This window comes from Meleagris gallopavo, chromosome 2 (assembly GCF_000146605.3).
Source record: "Meleagris gallopavo isolate NT-WF06-2002-E0010 breed Aviagen turkey brand Nicholas breeding stock chromosome 2, Turkey_5.1, whole genome shotgun sequence".
NCBI lineage: Eukaryota > Metazoa > Chordata > Aves > Galliformes > Phasianidae > Meleagris > Meleagris gallopavo.
In genome coordinates, this window is record NC_015012.2 from 49,251,338 (window position 1) to 49,269,225 (window position 17,888).

The 17,888-nt window shown below is 37.4% G+C and overlaps 1 protein-coding gene across 4 annotated transcripts in view; it reads left to right on the plus strand.

Annotated features, from left to right (window-relative positions):
- SCAF8 (SR-related CTD associated factor 8) overlaps positions 1–17,888 on the plus strand; it is a 61,688-nt gene that overhangs the window by 34,022 nt on the left and 9,778 nt on the right. For 2 of the 4 annotated variants that reach the window (XR_004158902.1, XR_004158904.1), the window contains one exon: positions 5,482–5,634. The exons of the other annotated variants lie outside the window; for them this stretch is intronic. The gene's annotated coding sequence lies outside the window, so the exon portion shown is untranslated. The remainder of the gene's footprint in view (positions 1–5,481; positions 5,635–17,888) is intronic. 4 annotated transcript variants of the gene reach the window in all.

Genomic DNA, 17,888 nt, shown 5'->3' on the forward strand with positions numbered 1-17,888 from the left:
ATGTGTTGAACTGAGGTGTTAGTGTAAAATCCAAGAGTTACATTGCCTTGCTTTTGTTACTCCAGTCTGAATGCTAATTAGAGAATGCTCAAATTTGTTGCACTTTCAATTACTTCTGGTGTTCAGGTATATGACCAATACGGACACAGCAAGTGACAAGTTTGAGTGATGAGGTTGGTGGCCCTGCCTGTGGCAAGGGAGCTGGAACTTGACGATCCTTGGGGCCACTTCTAACCCAAGCCGTTCTGTGATTCTAAGACCAGTTGTTTACCTGTGAGATGTTGCCATTGGCTTCACTGAATCCAGAATTTCAGACTCTTTGTCCAATGTGTTTTCTCTTCAGCAGCCATTAGAAAAGCAGGTGGTAGAAGATTATCTGGTTCTAGTTTCATTTTCTGATTTCTACTCTTTAAAGCCTAAAGCCCTCTAAGAGGTAGAATGTGTTTGTTTTTTATGATTTAATTCATGTTTCCTTATGGAAGTATTCATGAGCAGGCAGCTCTGTTAAAGGCTGTTCCAAGACTCTGAGAGTAGAATGGTACGAAATGTGCAATCTATGAGAGTAGGTGTATTAAACGTTTGAAAAAACTGCAGTTGTTATACTTGTATAATCCTCGGCTAGATAATTCATGAAGTGGAAGAAAGAAAGCTAGTTAAACACACTGATCTTACCTTCTTTCTCTTTCCAAATGACCTTACTTTCTAAGGAGGTTTTTTCAGTGCTGCATGTAAGAAGCCCCATACTGCATGGTCACTGTTCTTTGTTTAGAATCCAATATGCATGCACTAGTTTTCTTTTCTCCATCTGCTTACTGCGTTTTTGAAAGGTTGGGATTTATATTTAAATAGCTTTATCATCAAAGAATTAAAATAAATGCACTAGGTTAATAAATTATTTCATTCTTATTTCATTTGAGAATGCACTGCCCAGTTTTTCTCAATGAATTTCCTTTTCCAACAAGTTCTTGCATTTCTGTTTGACCAGAACAGAAATAAGAATGAATGGCATGATTAAAAAAGAGAGAGAGAGACAGAGAGAGAGAGAGAGAGAGAGAGAGAGAGAGAGAGAGAGAGAGATGATAGTCTGGTTCCAGCATGTTCAAGAATATAAGTAAGATGACATTTCTCACAACATAACAGTTTATGCTATTAAATGCAATTTGAAAAGTTGAGGTCACAAAGTGACTTCAGGAACTGTCCCATGCAACAGCTGCGCATCATAGTGAATGCCAAAATCTTGCATTTCCCTTCTTCTTCCCTTGCCTTGTTACTAGAATATTTAGCCTCTTTTTCATAATGAAGAAATTTAACCAAAAAATTATCTGTATTTCACTTATCCCAACTTTGAGAATTAATTTGTTCTGAATGTCCCTGATCTTGTGACAGAAAAGCAAGCATCAATCCAAAAGGAACAAACAAGTGAAGGCAATTGTCTGGACACTTCCACCGTTATATCTGTAAAATAGTAAGACACAAGGAAACGCTGCTAGAGAAAGGTTTTAATTCACAATCTGCTTTACCAACTGATTGGCTTCATTTATGAAAGCCTTCTGTTTGAAAATTTTGTATTTCAAATGTGCTTCCCAAGCCATTTCACTGTTGTTCTTTTGTCTCATTAACGCATTTCAAAACTGGGATCTATTAAGTATCTTACAGTATAACTTTGTAATTACATATCTCATCTTAGAATGATTGTTTAGCACTGACTTGAGGTACATACCAGAAGATAGACAATATGTTAGAATTTGTTATTGTTAAACTACTGATATGTATACACACACATGCCCCTAGGTTGCTCTGAAAGTAATGCCTCCTGTTTATTTCCATAGAAATTACAGCAGATACAAGAAGCACAACACTGTATGATAGAGCAAATTCTCAGCTACAAAACAGTTTTTCAACACAGTCACCACTAGTAGCTATGCATTTTTGCCAGCAATGAATAAAAGCCTGCACACCATGCTGCGTGCCGCGCTCATAACAGTCTGCACCAGTGGAGGTGAACCGCAGTTGCCACCACTGAAACAAACCACCCACTGTGCTCACATCCACTGTTCTGTCTCTATCAGTGTTCAGTAAACATCGATGAATGTCAGTGGGTGCACTCTTTTCCTTATTGAATTCAGTAATTCAGTAACACCCCTTACTTTTATCCACACTGCTGTGGCAAACGTCCATTTTGTCAGACTGCCCCTCTGCTGCCATCTGTCACATGTCAACAAAATATAGTGGAATATTGGTGGGAAAGTTCGACATCTGCTGCCATACCATAAACATCTGCCTTGTGGGCCAACATCATAAAATAGGAGGCATTACTTTTAGAGCAGCCTTCGTATATTTATTCTGTAGATTTCTGTTTCTAGGTCCCATTTTCCAGAGAAGGGCCAGGAATCAAATTCTGCAACATTTCAGTGTTCCGAACTTCTGCAGTACTAGTAGGTGGTTGCCACAAATATACTGTCTGCTTATCTTTGCCTTCCCACTTCTTATGCAGTCTTCATGCTTGGGATCTACTGGCATCCTGCCATCACCACTGTTCCTAACCAAGGTGTTCTTAGGGCTCCTTTAGAAACCTTTCGAATCCTTCTCATTCTATTCTTCTCAATTTCTGAAAAGCTTGAAATACGAAACTTCACGTGTTATCCTTAGGCACACAATCTCTACTGGAGTGACAAAATACCCATTTATATTTCCGCTCTTGTTTCTTTTCCTACAGTTATATATAATGTCTTAGGTTGGAAGGGACCTTAAAGTGAACCCAGTCCCAACCCCCTGCCTTGGGCAGGACTTCCACTCACCAGCTCAGGCTGCTCAGGGCCTCATCCAACCTGGCCCTGAGCATCTTCAAGGAATCGGGCTTCCACAGCTTCTCTGAGCAACTTGTTCCAGTGTCTCACTGTGCTCTGAGAAAATAATTTCTTCCTAACATCTAACCTAAATCTCCCTTCTTTTAGTTTTAGTCATTCCTCATTGTTCTGTCACCATCAGACCACGTAAAATGTCTGTCCCCCTCCTGCTCCTGAGTCCCCTTTAATTACTGGAAGGCCACAATGAGGTCTCCCCAGAACTTCTCCTATCTAAACAAGTCCAGTTTTCTTCAGCAAAAGCTCTCTGCTATGAGCATTTTGAAGCTGATTATTATAGCATGATTTCCAGTGTCTTCAGTCTGAAAGTAAATATATTCTTCGGAGTTGTGAAGAAACAATTTCTGTATACTCTTACTATTCTTTTATGCTTCTCCCACCTACATAAAACAGTCCAGGCACCTCAAACTGCATTCTTGCTTCCTTAATGAGGAAAGATGCCGTATGTCCCCTAAAAATTTACAGATTCTGTGAAGATCAGCTCCTCAGGGTATGTGCAATGTGCAATAAAACAAACGTGAAAAGAGCAAGCCTCTGTTGTCAGGCTACCTTATCCAGGATTTGAACCTCTCTTTGCAGCAAGGCCTTGGATATAGGAGGACTGAAAAGGCAGTCGAATGACCCCTCACTGACTTTTATCTTTATGGGGGCTCTCAGTCCAGCAGCTGGTTATTGTTCCTTTCATAAAGCGTGGCCAGCTCTGAGTCATTCATTGCAATTACTTCTGAAACACTAAGCAAACCACAAACCATGCTAATAGTAGCAAGGTACACAGATACTTGGAATCACTGGGTGACACCTGTGACATAGGTGAGACGTGCTATCCCTGCCACATGCACCATTTTCTGTCTCTTTAAAAACAAAAAAGCAAACTTGAAATAAGCAAATCAAAAAAGAACTACTGTTGATCTTTCACTGCTCAATTTTCTTCTGTGTGAAATAGAGCCGATTTAATACCATAGCAATGAGGGGACTCACATATCCCCACCCAGAAGTAATTGGTAGGGTGAGGATCTCTATGCCAGTGTTATTCAATCTGTTATTTTCAGGTGGTTGTCAAATCTTTCTTTGATCACTACACTTCTAAGACAAAAAATGTTCTGGCTGTACTGAATGCAGTATTTGAAATTTGCTTTATTTTCTTTTTATTTTTTACCTTTTATCCTTTAAATCTACATCAGTTGAATGCACCTTTGAAAAAATACCTTAATTGTTTAGTAGTTGATTTCTTCTTTTAGAAGTGAAGCTTATGAAGCCTTCTGCATTTATTTCCATTTACGTGTATCACATTATAATGGAGAAGGATGCAAAAAAACAAAAGTAAAAAAAATAAATATTCAAGCATCAGCAGAATTGCATAGAAATAGGGAAAGCTTTTCTTTCAGGATGCAGGACTCTGAAGCTCCATCATGTTTTCTGCAGTTAACTGCACTATATTTTATTCTGTACTCTAAAATTATGAATGCTTTCATAATCAAATCCGTAGATCATAACAAAATGTTACGCAATAAAATACCATGAGATTTTTCTTTCAAGAGATCGTAGTTTTGTGGAATTAAAATGCACCACTGTGGAAGCTCCTGTTGGAAAGATGCAAAAGTGTACATATTCTGTAACTCTTTCTAAACGTGCAGATTTGTTAGCAGTGCATCAAATGTTAGATTTGATGTTCTGTTCTTTAGCATTCTAGAATTGATTAAATGTGTTTTTGAAAGTGACCGAAAGATTTACTGTAGTTTTGAAGAACTGTGTAATGAAAGGATTTGTGAGGGATATAAAGTGCAGTTGCTGGGTTTGATGTATTCTCACAGTTGTGATGTAGAGTTGATGCTAGGCTTGCTCACATAAGGCTACTGTTGAGTGTTAGCGCTATTACACTACGGTGTTTTGATTTGCTTTAGTTTTTGTTCATCTCAAATATGTAAAGGTTTGGGTTGAGGCTGCTTTGCAAACCATGGCAATTCATGTCTGACTCTGTGAACAGCTGAGAGGAGTATTGCAAACTGAGGAGAAGCGATAATTTTATAATAGCTTTACAATTTTACATAGCTTTTACAAACTGCGATGTTTGTAAAAGCTATGCTAAAGAGAAAGGAGTGATTCTGAAAAGAAACACTAAATGCTGACTCCTATTTTCTTTACTTTGTGAGTAGGATGTCTGTCTAAGTTCGATGGAAGCCATAATGAGAAACAGCTGAAATAGCTGCCAGTGAAAGGGCTGGTTTGCTTTTAAGTACAACACAGTCACTGACTTCAGTTTCCTTGCTAAGGGTTGTAAGATTCCTTTAATCTATTTGTTCTTTTGAGGTAGAACAGAATACTGAAATCCAAGCAAATGCTTAGTTTGAACTATTACTGAATAAAAATGCAAGTAGACTTAAACAAGTGTTAAGAAGTTATAGTAAAAGCATAGGAGCAGAAAATTTGCAAATTTGGTATGAAACATCCTTGAGCAAGTAAGTAGTGTCCAGTCAATTTTCTTTTTGCATTTTCAAAATAAAAAGATTTTTGCAAACATTTATTTTTGAATTTTTGAAAATGAATTTGGTGTCTCTTCTTACTGTTGCTTGCAGTTGACATTTCTTTTTTTTTCTTTTTTCCCTGGATTTTGCTTCAGCTTTATTAAATTGGTGTCCTGACATTTGGCTGCTTGCTGCTCTGAAACCAGCAGAGGGTGCACAGAATGTACTCAGCTGTAGCTGTTTCTTCACAATCCCTTGTGTTACTGCTACATAGGAACCAGACAACTGCCCTCCTAGGCCCTATTCAGGTATCACTTGAACATGATTCTCAAAATAGTTCACAGCTGTGCTTCATTGCGTGGTTTTCAGTCCACCTAGGGGAATTTTCTTGGCACTATCTATTGGATTCAGAACGGTGCCAGTTCCTACGTGCTTGTTCTTGCTAAAACGAGCAGGCGTTACACGTTCATAATTTCATGGATCTGAACCTACTTTAAAAGATGTTGTTTGTCACTGTGATATTTTAGGAGAAAGGTCTGTGAAAGTGGCTGTTGAGCTATTTCTCTGTTTTTTTAACTGACTATAATTGACCTGGCAGAGTTTTGCAGGGAGCTGCCACCTCTCTCCCTACTCTGACCAGTGAGCAGTGCCTACCAGCTCCCAGATCTTACCTGTCACTTAGAAAACTTTCAAAAGTATGTTTCCTTCTACATGTCCTGATGAGAGGCAAACAGAGTTTTCTCTGGGCTACTTTCTGCTCTTCTTTTTGTGATCTTCAAAGACCTATTATTTTATAAATTGGAGAAATGCGATCAGGAGAGCTCAGTTGAGGGAGTTGCTTTACACTGTCTTTAGAATGTGTTTTTTCTCTTGAGTGTAAGAATCCTCTGTTTAATCCTCTGTTTAACTGCATGGTGTTTTATTATGTGAAATTGTCTTTTTTTACAGTATGATGCATCATGTCTGAAAGGAGACTAGATGCATATGCTTCTGGAAAAAGCTGAGAACAGAGCTTTTTCCCAAAATTGTCTGCTCTTTTACTGGGTGCTTGGATTTTAGGTGCTTTGTAGATTTGTCACAGTGATGATTATGATCCTATCAACTTTTAAATACTATTCCCCTGCATTTATATAGAATATATAATTGCTCTCAGTGAGATCTGTTTTCTTTTTGGAGTAACGTTCATGGGCTCATATATAGGTAATAGAATGTATATGATCATTCCCTGGATACTATACAGGAGCTCTTTGCCCCAGTGAATCATAGAATCACAGAATGGTTTGAATTGCAAGGGACCTCAGAGCCCACAGATCCCCAACCCCCTGCCAGGGGGAGGGCTGGGATCAGGCTGCCCAGGGCTCTGCCCAATGTGGCCTTGAACACCTGCTCCGAAGTACTGATAAAACTTATTTCCAGAACAGGACCACTGTAAATGTGTTCATGCATTTTTGATGTTTCTGGATAACACAACTCTGGTAGGTGAGAGTTCCAGCAGATTCCTTGTTATTAGACAGTTTGTGTTGTATTGCCAATGGTGTGTAAAGGCAGTGTGCCAACAGGAACCTCTTTTCACATCCTGTTTCTCTGACAGTGACTCCTCTTTCTTTTCATCCACCTTCTGCTTCTCTGCAGGCCTTATGGCACCTTGCCCTTTCCAGGTAGCTGATGGAGCACAGTGCATCTTTTGATCAGCATATCCCACCAAATGCAGCATGTCAGAAGTGGGAAAGTAGCTGCCATCTTATATCCTCACCTATAAACCAGTCCCCTACTGTGAGAAATACTATGATTCCTTCAAAAAATAGCATAATAATTGGGCATTTATAGGATCGAGTCTAATGAATAAGAAAAGATAGACCTTCAGCTTTGATCACCTACAAATTTGCTCCAAGATGATAGTATTTATTTTATTAAACCCATCACCTGAAAGATTTCTTCAAGAAGCCCTTGCCTTTATGCATTCTGTTTAACAGGTCATGTATTATGATAGTGAATATGCCAAATAACATATGGAAATTATATATATTTTTATTCATATTCCATAGTAACATTCAGTACTGAGTGTATCGGATGCATGAGCACATTTTATATATAGTTTCAGTGGATTAATATAATGTATATCACAGGTAGTATTTTCTAAAACATAAAAAGAATCTTCATAAGTTCAACATGTAGGAAGATATAGCTGTGGCACCTGAACAGTCCTAACTTAATTTCTGTAATATCTCAAGTAAAGGCAGAAAGAAAATAGTACCTAGTTTACTTTGTTGTAAATTTTAAGATACATTTATTATTAATCTAATATAGTTACATAATACTGCTTTGAGAAAGTTTCTATACCATGGAGGAGTATTTTTATCCTCTTTTTTTCTGGGTTTAAGTTTACGTTTATGTCTGGATATCGGCATTTCTAATGCTTGACTGTTAGAAACAGTTGCATATGAATTAGCCTACTATAATTCACTGAAAAACACTATTTAGCTTTATTTCATGTTAATGTATTTCTGCTTTGTACTTTCTCCTACTGGTCATTTATTTTCCAAAGCGTCTTATTTTTCTAGCATCTTGTTGGAATCAAGTTCATTGCATCAAATACAACTTGTTTTCTTCCTATTTCTAACAGGCCAGGCTCCATTCTAGATGCATTATAAATTAATTAAGTTTCTTACTTTGGATCTCAAAACTTAATTTCTTGTAAGAAAATCTTCCATCATACCTGTAACAGATATACTAATTCAGGGCTTGACGCAGTGATTGAGCACCTAGTGGGAAGGCAGGGCCAACCCAGGGAAGCTCAGGTGCAAGCAATGCACCTGAGTGACCGGAAGGAGTGGAGCCAGGATCCACGCTTTCCCAGCCCTCATTTAAGGGCTGGCAGTGGAGGTGAGGGTTTCTTGTTGGAGATCCCTATGTACCTGAGGTCTTCAGGGTACATGCTTACTATGGGTAAGCAGATCTTTTCCTTTGTTTCTGTGACTATGGCTGCTGCATTTGAGCGTATCCTTGCTTGCTGCAGCCTAGGACTTATTACTACGTTGTTATTGGTGCATTTTCAAAGATGTTACAATACTTATTGTTTTTTATTTGTTTGTTTTGAAGCTGTTAAGCAAAAACAGAAACCTCAAGCTGTAGTTGTCCAAAAAACCTTTTCTGTTGTGTTTACAGAGATCATCCTGTGCTCTTCCTCTTATGCCACAGCTGATTGATCTTAGAGAAGTAGGAAAAACTTAATCCAGATCTAGAGTACATTGGTTTTAGTAACTATACTTAAGATTTGAAATTTCTTGAGCTTGCCTGAGAAATGATAATCTTCTTTTAAAGGAGCAAGTGATTTGAAGCCTGCTTTGCTTTATAAAATATTTTGTTCATAATAAATCTATTACAAGTATTGTTTGGGTTAGCTAAGAATTACTTTTCCAACTATTGTATATACAATGGTTTCCTCAGTCCGGTGGTACCTTTGAACGTAGAAGTGTTAGTTCAATATTTTCTTCACCCTTTTTACAGAGCTTTATACTCAGTGCTTCAAAAGCAACTGCAGGTTTATGTTTAGAATGTTGAAATGTGAAAGCAAATGCCAGAAAACCTGTGATTTTCATGCCATAGCCTTCACTGTGAGTGTCTAATTCATCTCTTTAATGAGATCCTTGGCAGTTATCTGAAATTCCTGTTCTTTTTGTTTTCCTCCACGTTGCAGTGAATATCTTCTTCCTCTGCTTAAGAACAAGGTGATTGTAGTATTCTCTCTAGCTACAGAATAAGGACTAAAATATGGTTTTGCTTTGAATTAAAAGAAATAAAGGAGTATCTGGTTTTACATCTCTTTGGGATTTTAGTTTAAATACACTTTCAGTTGTTACATAGGTATGAGAAATTGTCAAATACAGATTCATTAAGTTCAGATAGTGTGGTAGGTCCAGCATAGGCATCTTTGGGATAGGTCTTAGTGTGTGTAAATCAAAGGATAGAATCTGTCTCAGGCACAGCTCCATATTTTTGTATGTACATCTTTGCTTCTTGTGCTCCCTTTCTGTCTTGCTGCCATGCTAATGAGGAGTGCCAGTGCTGTAAAATCTCCTGTGGCCCTATCCTTCTGCAGGAGTTTGTTGTCTTCACTCTTCTTGTAGCAGCATCTTTTTTCCCAGCTTTCATATTTTCAGTTAACTACACTGCTTCTATTGATACAGAAAAATAGCAGAATTTCAATGACCTATGGTTGGTAGTTGGAGAAAAAACAAGTGGAGTGGGTAGAGAAGCACAGCAGCAGCTGTTGTTGTAGGGACATGTAAATGCTGGTCTGCACAGCACTCGATGAAATAAGGAGATGGAGGGGCAGTAATTCTTTCTGGCTTTTTTGTTGATCGGTTGGTTTTTGTTAGTTTGTTATGTGTGCTTTGTTGTTGTTTATAATGTCTTTGTATGACTGATGAAAGAATGCATATGGCTATGCTAAAGAAAACAGTGTTGCTTTATGTAAAGCAAAAGACAAAATTCAGTATGTAGGAAACTTCAATGCAAATGGCAATTTTGTTAATTGTTTGAGCATTCTTTACAGATAATGACTGTTCTTAAATTCAAAGAGTGAGAACTGAAGATAATTAAAAATTTTCACCTGGAAATAAGATGCATAGTACTTTTAATTCTCTCAAATAGGAGTCAAGTTCTGAATTTGTAGTTGACTATATCATTGCTAAAGAGTTTTAAGGAGATGTACAGTGTCCTTTCAGCAGAAATTATAGTAACTTAATTCCAAATCACTGTATTTAGGTTGTTATTTTAGTAAGACTTGTCCTAGCTGTAGGGAAAATAAACAAACAGGGAAAAAAAACAGAACATGAAAATACAAATGAAAAACAAGATTAAATAAATTATCAGAATATCTGATTTAAAAATCTTCAACAGCCCTTCTAAAAGTAGGTGTGCCCATTGCCTGTGTTTGCTGCATGGCCTGTCCTCAGAAAGTGCAAGCTGCCAAAGTAGTGTAGTGGGGGGAGTGGGGTGAGGAAGTCATCCATTCTCCTATTTACTTGCCTAGTAAATCCAAGTGTGGGAGGTTCTCATTCCTGTAAGACTAAAGTGCAAGCTGTCACTGGTGTTTTCTAGAGGACGATTTACTACTGAATAGTATCAATTCCCAAAGGTCAGCTTTCTTAGGGCTAGTCTAAATACCCAGAAAATTCTTCTTCACATGTTCATGTCACTGTGTTATGAACCATCCACCTTATGCTACTTAGCCACAAAGTTGAAGTGCTTTTAGCCAGGTGATGTTTCCCAAATGTGTTTCTTTGAAACACAAAATCTCACGCAGGTTCTGCTGAGAAACATCTCTCCAGGCATCTTGACAAGCCTTGAAAAAATGAGTGCATGTCAGCACGGGGTTGCCAAAAAGAGCATTGTACCAGCCCACACAGAGGAAGTTCTGAGAGTGTGGGGTTGCTTTGCGCTAGGCAAGCTCAAGGCATCATCACACTGTGTTTGTGGATCTGGCACTGGGGAGCAGAGAACAACCTGGTTTTAATAACAAAAAAAAAAAAAAGAGCAAGTCCAGGAGGCTGAGTGTGTTAGATCTGCCCAATGCCTCAGCAGGGAAGCACATAAAAAGATTTGCTCTGCTCCCTGTAGCTGATTTGGGTTTTCATGGATGTTATGGTTCCCTATCATTAGTCTAGATGTGTTCTAAGTCCCTAAAAAACATTTATTAAGTATATATGAAATATGTAATAAAGACACAACTAGAAGCATTAACAGTAACTTAGAGGCCAATATGGAGAGCTAGGTTTGATTATGTTAGAAATTGTTCTTGTGCATACTGGAACAAAGCAGCTGCTATTATGATTTAGAGCATTGACAGTTGAAAAAGCCAGACTGTTCTGGGGAACAAATGGCTTGTGTAAAGGAGCACAGCAGGCATGTGATTGAGTAAAGTCTTTTGAGTCTTGGGAATTTGGCATAAGATCACAAGGGGATGTAGCTGCTAGTAGTTGGACTGGTAAGATGTCTACCTCACTTTCCCAAATTCCCATGTGATGTTAAATGAAGAGCCCAGGGAGCTCATCTGAGCTGTTGTATGAAAATCAGTGCCAGGCTGTACGCCTTTTAAGAGAGTGCAAAGACAAATGTAACTTAACAGTAGAAAAACAATATACTGTTCAAGCATATAAACAGGTAGATAGGAAAATAACCTTGTTGTAGAACTTAGTCAGAATGAAATATCTGTGGTTTGTCTAGAGTATCCCTTATTAAAGATGAAAATGATTAGACTATTCCTTTTTGAAGGACATGTTGATGAATTTCAGAAAACTTGTGCTGAGTTTCTGCCACTTCAAATGATACTATCATTTTAGAGGAGGTATTATGGTCTTTCATTTCATCTTATGCATAAGCTATTGGCAGATGTAATGGATTTCATCTTGGTAGCTATTGATTCCACAGTTGCTTTGTGAGTTTAAGGTTTCAATAGTGATCATCTGAAAGCAAGTACTAAAAATTATTTAAATATATATATACTACTGAATTTAACTCCTTCCTACCTTCTCTTTAATCCTTGACAATTTTCAGGACCAAGCCACATTTGAGAAGACTAAAGGACAAAGCTGACAAAAGATGCAAAATAAATAAATAAATAAATCCATTAGAATATGCATATTGCGTTATATCACAATTCCAAGACTACTCACTGAGACATTCAGTAGTGCTGTTACAGAAGGGCTTTTGATTTTTCAAAAATACATTGAAAAGTAGATTGAACTTCTCATCCCATTGATTGTTGTTTAACTATCTCTTTATGATTAATACTAAACTTTAGAATTTAATCTTTCATTGGAGAAAGTACATGAGATGAGACATTAGCTTAGAGTAACTGGAATTTTGTGTGCTGAAGTTAAAGCACAGGTGAGTGCATAGTTGCAGCACTCTATGTGAAAAGGGATAAATAAGGCAAGTATGGAGAAACAGAAAAATGTGAAAAACACCCTTAAAAAATTGAAGATTTCTTTAAAAACAATACTCATGCAAGCTCGATTGCTTACTTGATATGAGTATGACTGACAAAATTGTGGCAAGTTTCAAAGTCTAATAATGTTAAAATGCATTATGTTGGTCTTTTTGCTCAGTCCATGTTTGTCTGCCAGCTGTCTTTTTTCTGACATTATGGTTTAAGTTAGATGAGCTCATGAGAATTTTTATTGTTGGTTTTCTAATGAAACCATCTTTTTCTATGATCGAATGTGCAATACTATCCAAATAAAGCATTTTGTGAAATTTGGTTGATTTCCAAAGTTTCATGTTAAAAGAAAGTTAGGAAAATGTTATACAGAAACTGCTCTCCCACCAGTCAGCTCTTCTTTAATAGCATTAGCTTTGGCAAATTTCAAAATATTTCACATGAAGGAGTTTCCTCCCCTAAAATATTGTGATCTTTCTCACATCATTCCTTGAGATTCTCCTTCCTCCTATCTACTTTTAGAAGAACTTAATTCAGGATATTTTTATAGAATCAGAAGGCAGATTTCTCATTAGCATCGAAAGATATGATATGTTCTTTGGCTTTCAATTTGCTTTTCATAAAGCAAGTACATTATCCAGGTTGCATGATATTTAACTGAGATGCATTTTTAGTGTTGTTATAATGTGTGTTAAAACGTGTTTTAATACCTATAGATATGAGTTCATAAGTCTGGGTGTTGTCTGAGTAAATACCTTGGCACCAGACTCCTAAAATTTTTATTTATGGTCAGATATTCCTAGTATCTGACAGCATTTGGAAGATATAAGTAGGTTTTCATTCTAATTTGTCTCCATACCTGCTTTTGTTTTACATGACCTTTGTAACAGTATTATTGAATTACTGAATAATTTACACAAAAGACAAGACAATAAGGCATGATTTATAAGGAAGTTGCTTTACAAAATAAAGCCATACTTTGCCTTCAAAAATCAGTGTGTCATCACATTAAAAAGGACTCCCCTGCCATAATTATTTTTGTACTGCAGGATATGAAGATGCCATTTTATTCTTTGCACTTGAAAAATCTTTGTTCCGGCACAGGAAACAAATGCTACATCATCAGATTTATTTAGCTTATGGTTATATACCCATGAACAGTAATCAGTTACAAAACATAGCAATCTGACCTTCAGTACTAACAACAAAGGGATAGATTTCAGTCTGAGGTTATGCAAGTCTGCTGTTCCCTTCCCATGACATATCTGTTCATCCTGAGTGTGGTACAGAGCAGAGTATGGAAGCACAGGTTTTCAAAGACACAAAATTTGTTCCCCAGTAAATCCTGAAGGAACTGCGCCTGAGAAGTAAATCAGATTTTGAACTGAAATGTTTAGTGGTTCCTGGTAGGTGTGCTGAAATCAGCCTACCCCAAATTAGATTGTCACAGAAAAGTCATTGTGTGTACTTATAAATGAGTACTTGCACAGTTTATGTTGGATTTTCCTGTATCTTCCCACAAAGTAGTATCTCAGTCATACGGATTTCATTTTATTATAGGAATCCCCAAGCAATCATCACTTTTTTTTATTATTATTATTTTTTTCTTCAAGGCACTTAAGCCCATACTTTGTGTACCAAGGTTTTAATTTGAAATGCTTGACATGTAATCCTGAGAGTCTGTATTTAGAACAAACATTGTGCTTTCAGGCATTCTTGCTCAGATATTTCTAAGATAAAGCTATAAAGTCACAGAATACAGAATCCTATGGCAACAGTTAAACAATTGTGCCTGCTAAATTCCTGCAAATCCTTTATTTTTTCCAATTTCGCAGAGATCAGAGGAAATTACAGTGTTATCTTCCAGAAACCTTTCATTCCTCATTGTATTTCCATTTTTTTCCTTCTTACTGTTTCTGATCACCTGAGCAATTTGACTGACTTGCTTCTGTTTCTGTGCTATTCTCTTCCCATTTCAGATAAGAAGCACCTCCCATTTTAGGAAGGGGACTTGAGCTCATATTTAAATACATCAACAAGAAAATTTCAGAAATGTCAAGGGAATTAAACTTTTGTGTTCACCTTTGTGGTTTATATATATTGCTAATTCATAGGAAGATTGTCTTATAGTGTAACGAGGTCTGAGTGAACTGAGAGAGAGACACTGTAGACTGGATCTTCTATACCTTACTGTAGGCTTCCAGTTGGTATTGGGCAAATTGCTGAATGTCTCAGTTTTCCCTGTATGATAAAGGAATAATGACAGGTTTGGGTTTTTTCTTTCAGTTTCAGGAAGGCAAAAATACTTTTCTTTAGTTTGTGAAGTTACAGGCAACTATTCTGTCCTTAAAAGCTCTTCCTTTTTTGTGTCCTCAGTCCCTAGTTAGCCTGGTTTCTTTAGTTTTATGTTTATGGCACTATATGTTTTTATAATAATTATTCAATTTGCAGCAATATAAAGTGGGCATCTACCAGAAAGAAGTATTTACTAGATCTTAGCACTTAGCTGGTGCCAGTACTCAGTGGAGAGGCTAAAGTAGATCCCCAACAGGGCATTTTTACAATATGCAGAAAAACTGACACTCAGGAAGTTGCTATTGCTCACTTTGGCGACATCATTTCATAGGCAATTCATTTTCTTCGTAGATGATCATTACTGCATTAGGTGCAGTCTGCAAAGGCTCTAGAGTGGCTGAAGAATCAAAGCAGGAATTCAATCTAATGAGTGCGTTGCTCTCTTGGACATTTCCAGATCCTGCAAGTTCATTCCCTGGAAATGCTTCAGGATGAAAATAATTGTTTAATTTGAATGTATTTTAAATACCTTCAGTTAAACAGATATTGATGTTACCTTGACACATTTGAAAAGATATAAAGAGTAATCAGAATGCTGCATTGCAAGCATTTCTGTATCAGTATTGTATCATTTCTTTTATATTTTTTCTCCCTGCAAGGACTACTTAAGCAAATCTGAGTGTCTGTAAACCGTATGTCTCCTTAGTTCTCTATAAATAAAAGTTAATGTAATTACACCAACTTTTACATCCAAGAAAACTATGTAAATCATTAAAAATGGTTTAAGTATGGAGTTTTCATTTGAAACTGACAAACTTTTTCAGAAGGCTGTTAAGCTTGACGTAAAAGTAGAAAGAGGAATTGAATAACTGACAGAATCAGTTAAATCAAATCTGCCCATGAATTTGATTTTTCCAGAACTATAGTTTGTGTTGTCACAAGTTACAGCACATTATCCAGTCTGTATGGATTGTCCTCTAATATGTATTCAAGTTGTCAAGCATAATCGTGGTCTATAATAGTGGTCTTTTGATGTTTTCTTCAATCTGTTTTCATCTATTTATCTTTTTTAGGTGGTGGGTTTTATATTTTTGTAGTTTTTTATAGGTTATTATGTTTAAGGCTGAAACACTGACAAGACATCATGGAAGTGTTCCACTCTGCCTGTGTAGCAGTTACTGGAAGAAAGGAATTCTCTCTCCCATTTTTAAGCAAGGTAGAAAAGAAAGCGCAGAAGACTATGGGCTAGTAAGCCTCTATGCCTGAGTAGGCTATAGGATAGATCCTTCTAGAATCTATGTTAAGGCACTTGCAAGATGAGGAAGTCATTTGAGATAACCAGCATGGCTGGATAGTCATAGCTAAAGGGTTATGATTAATAACTTTGTCCAGGTAGAGGCCAGTGATGAGTGGTGTCCTCCAAGAGTCCATATTGGGACCAATGCTTTTCAACATCTATGTTACTGACTAGAATAGTGGGATTGAGTGCACCCTCAGCAAGTTTGCTGATTACACCAAGCTAAGTAGTGCAATTGATACGGTAGAAGGAGAGAATGCCATCCAAGGGGACCTAGACAAGCTTGAGAAGTAGGCCTGTGTGAACCTGATGAGATTCAACAAGGCTAGGTCTGCACTTGGATCTTGTCAATTCTAGATATGTCTGCAGACTGGGAAAAAGATTGAGAACAGCCCCACAGAATAAGACTTGAGAGTTCTGGTGGATGAAAAGCTTGGTATAGGCCAGCAGTGTGTGCTTTTTGCAGCCCGGAAGGCCAACAGTATCCTGGGCTGCGTCCAAAGAGGGATGGCAGCAGTGTGCAGGAGGTGATTGTTCCCCTTTACTCTGCCCTTGTAAGGCCTCATCTGTAGTACTTCATCCAGATCTAGGCCCCCAGCACAAGTGCAATGTACATAAAGGTTATCAAAAGGCTGGAGTACCTCTCCTATGAGAAGGGGCTGAGGGAGATGGGCTTGATTAGCTTGGAGAAGAGAAGGCTCTGGGAAAACCTCATTGTGGCTTTCCAGTACTTTAAGGGAACTTAAAAACTAGAGAGCAAGACCAGTTGTTTTTTTTTGTTTGTTTGTTTGTTTTTACATAGTCACCATTGTCACTTCCATAGTCATAGGATGGTGAAGTACTGGCATGGTTTGCCTGTCAAAGCTGTGGATGCCCTATCTCTGGAGACATTCCAAGGTCAGATTGGATGGGGCCTTGGGTGGCCGGAACTGGTGGGAGCCCTGCTCATGGCAGAGGAGTTAAAAACTAGATCTTTAATATCTATTCCAAGCCATGCTATGATTCTATGAATAGATAGCTTCTTGCAGGGTTAATTGTCTTTACGTTAGAAAGTTTTTCTCGTAATCTGATTTAAATCTCCACAACCATATGGTAAGTCATTTCTATTATGCATGATGGATATGGGGAACAATTAGTCACCATTGACTTTCCATAGCAAACATTTGCATAGGTGAAATGTTATCTGAGTCTTTTCTTTCCCTAGACTAAACAACCTAACTCTTTCAACCCTTTCTTGTTCCATGTACATTATCATTTTTTTTGTATCTTTCATCTGGACTCCCTTCAGTGGTTTTCTTCCCTGACAGCATGGTAGGAAGAACTGGACATAGTCATGCAGCTTGAGCTTTGCCACTACTGGTAGGGAACGAATAGAATAATTCCTCAATTTGTGTATAGTATTATCATGAATATATAATCAGACTGTTTTTATTTTGCTGCTACATATCATCCTGATTTACAGTTTGTTTATATACTACCCTCTGCAGATCCCTTCTGCAGTACTGTTTCTTTTCTATATCTGGCATTAGCCTTCAACAGTGATCTGCATTTGTTCATACGGATTCTGTGCATTAACTTTAGAACAATTATCTGAATTACTGCAATTGTGGTGAATTCTAATCCTGTTTTGTAAGCTGTTTGCAACATTACCCTATTTATTTTATTTATTTTATATCACATCTGATTTTAAACATCTTTTTTTATTATTGAAGGTCCTCAAATATGCTTAAGCGTCAGAATTATAACTGGCCTCTTCTAAGAACCTTGCTGAAAATGAATGGTTGAACATCTCAACCATCTTTCCTTGGTTGTGCTCCCATCTCAGATAAGCAGTGGTTATGCTGGTGAACAGCTAAACTTCCTTTTGTTTGTCAACTATGTAGACATATAACAGCCCAAGGTAACTGACATCTCAGCCACAAAAAATGTAGTGTTCGTGGCAGAATTCTTCCATCCATGAAGTCAAGGGAAGATGATCTTTGTAATTATCTTCACTCTTTGAAGTAGTCTATTGGGTATTTTCCTGA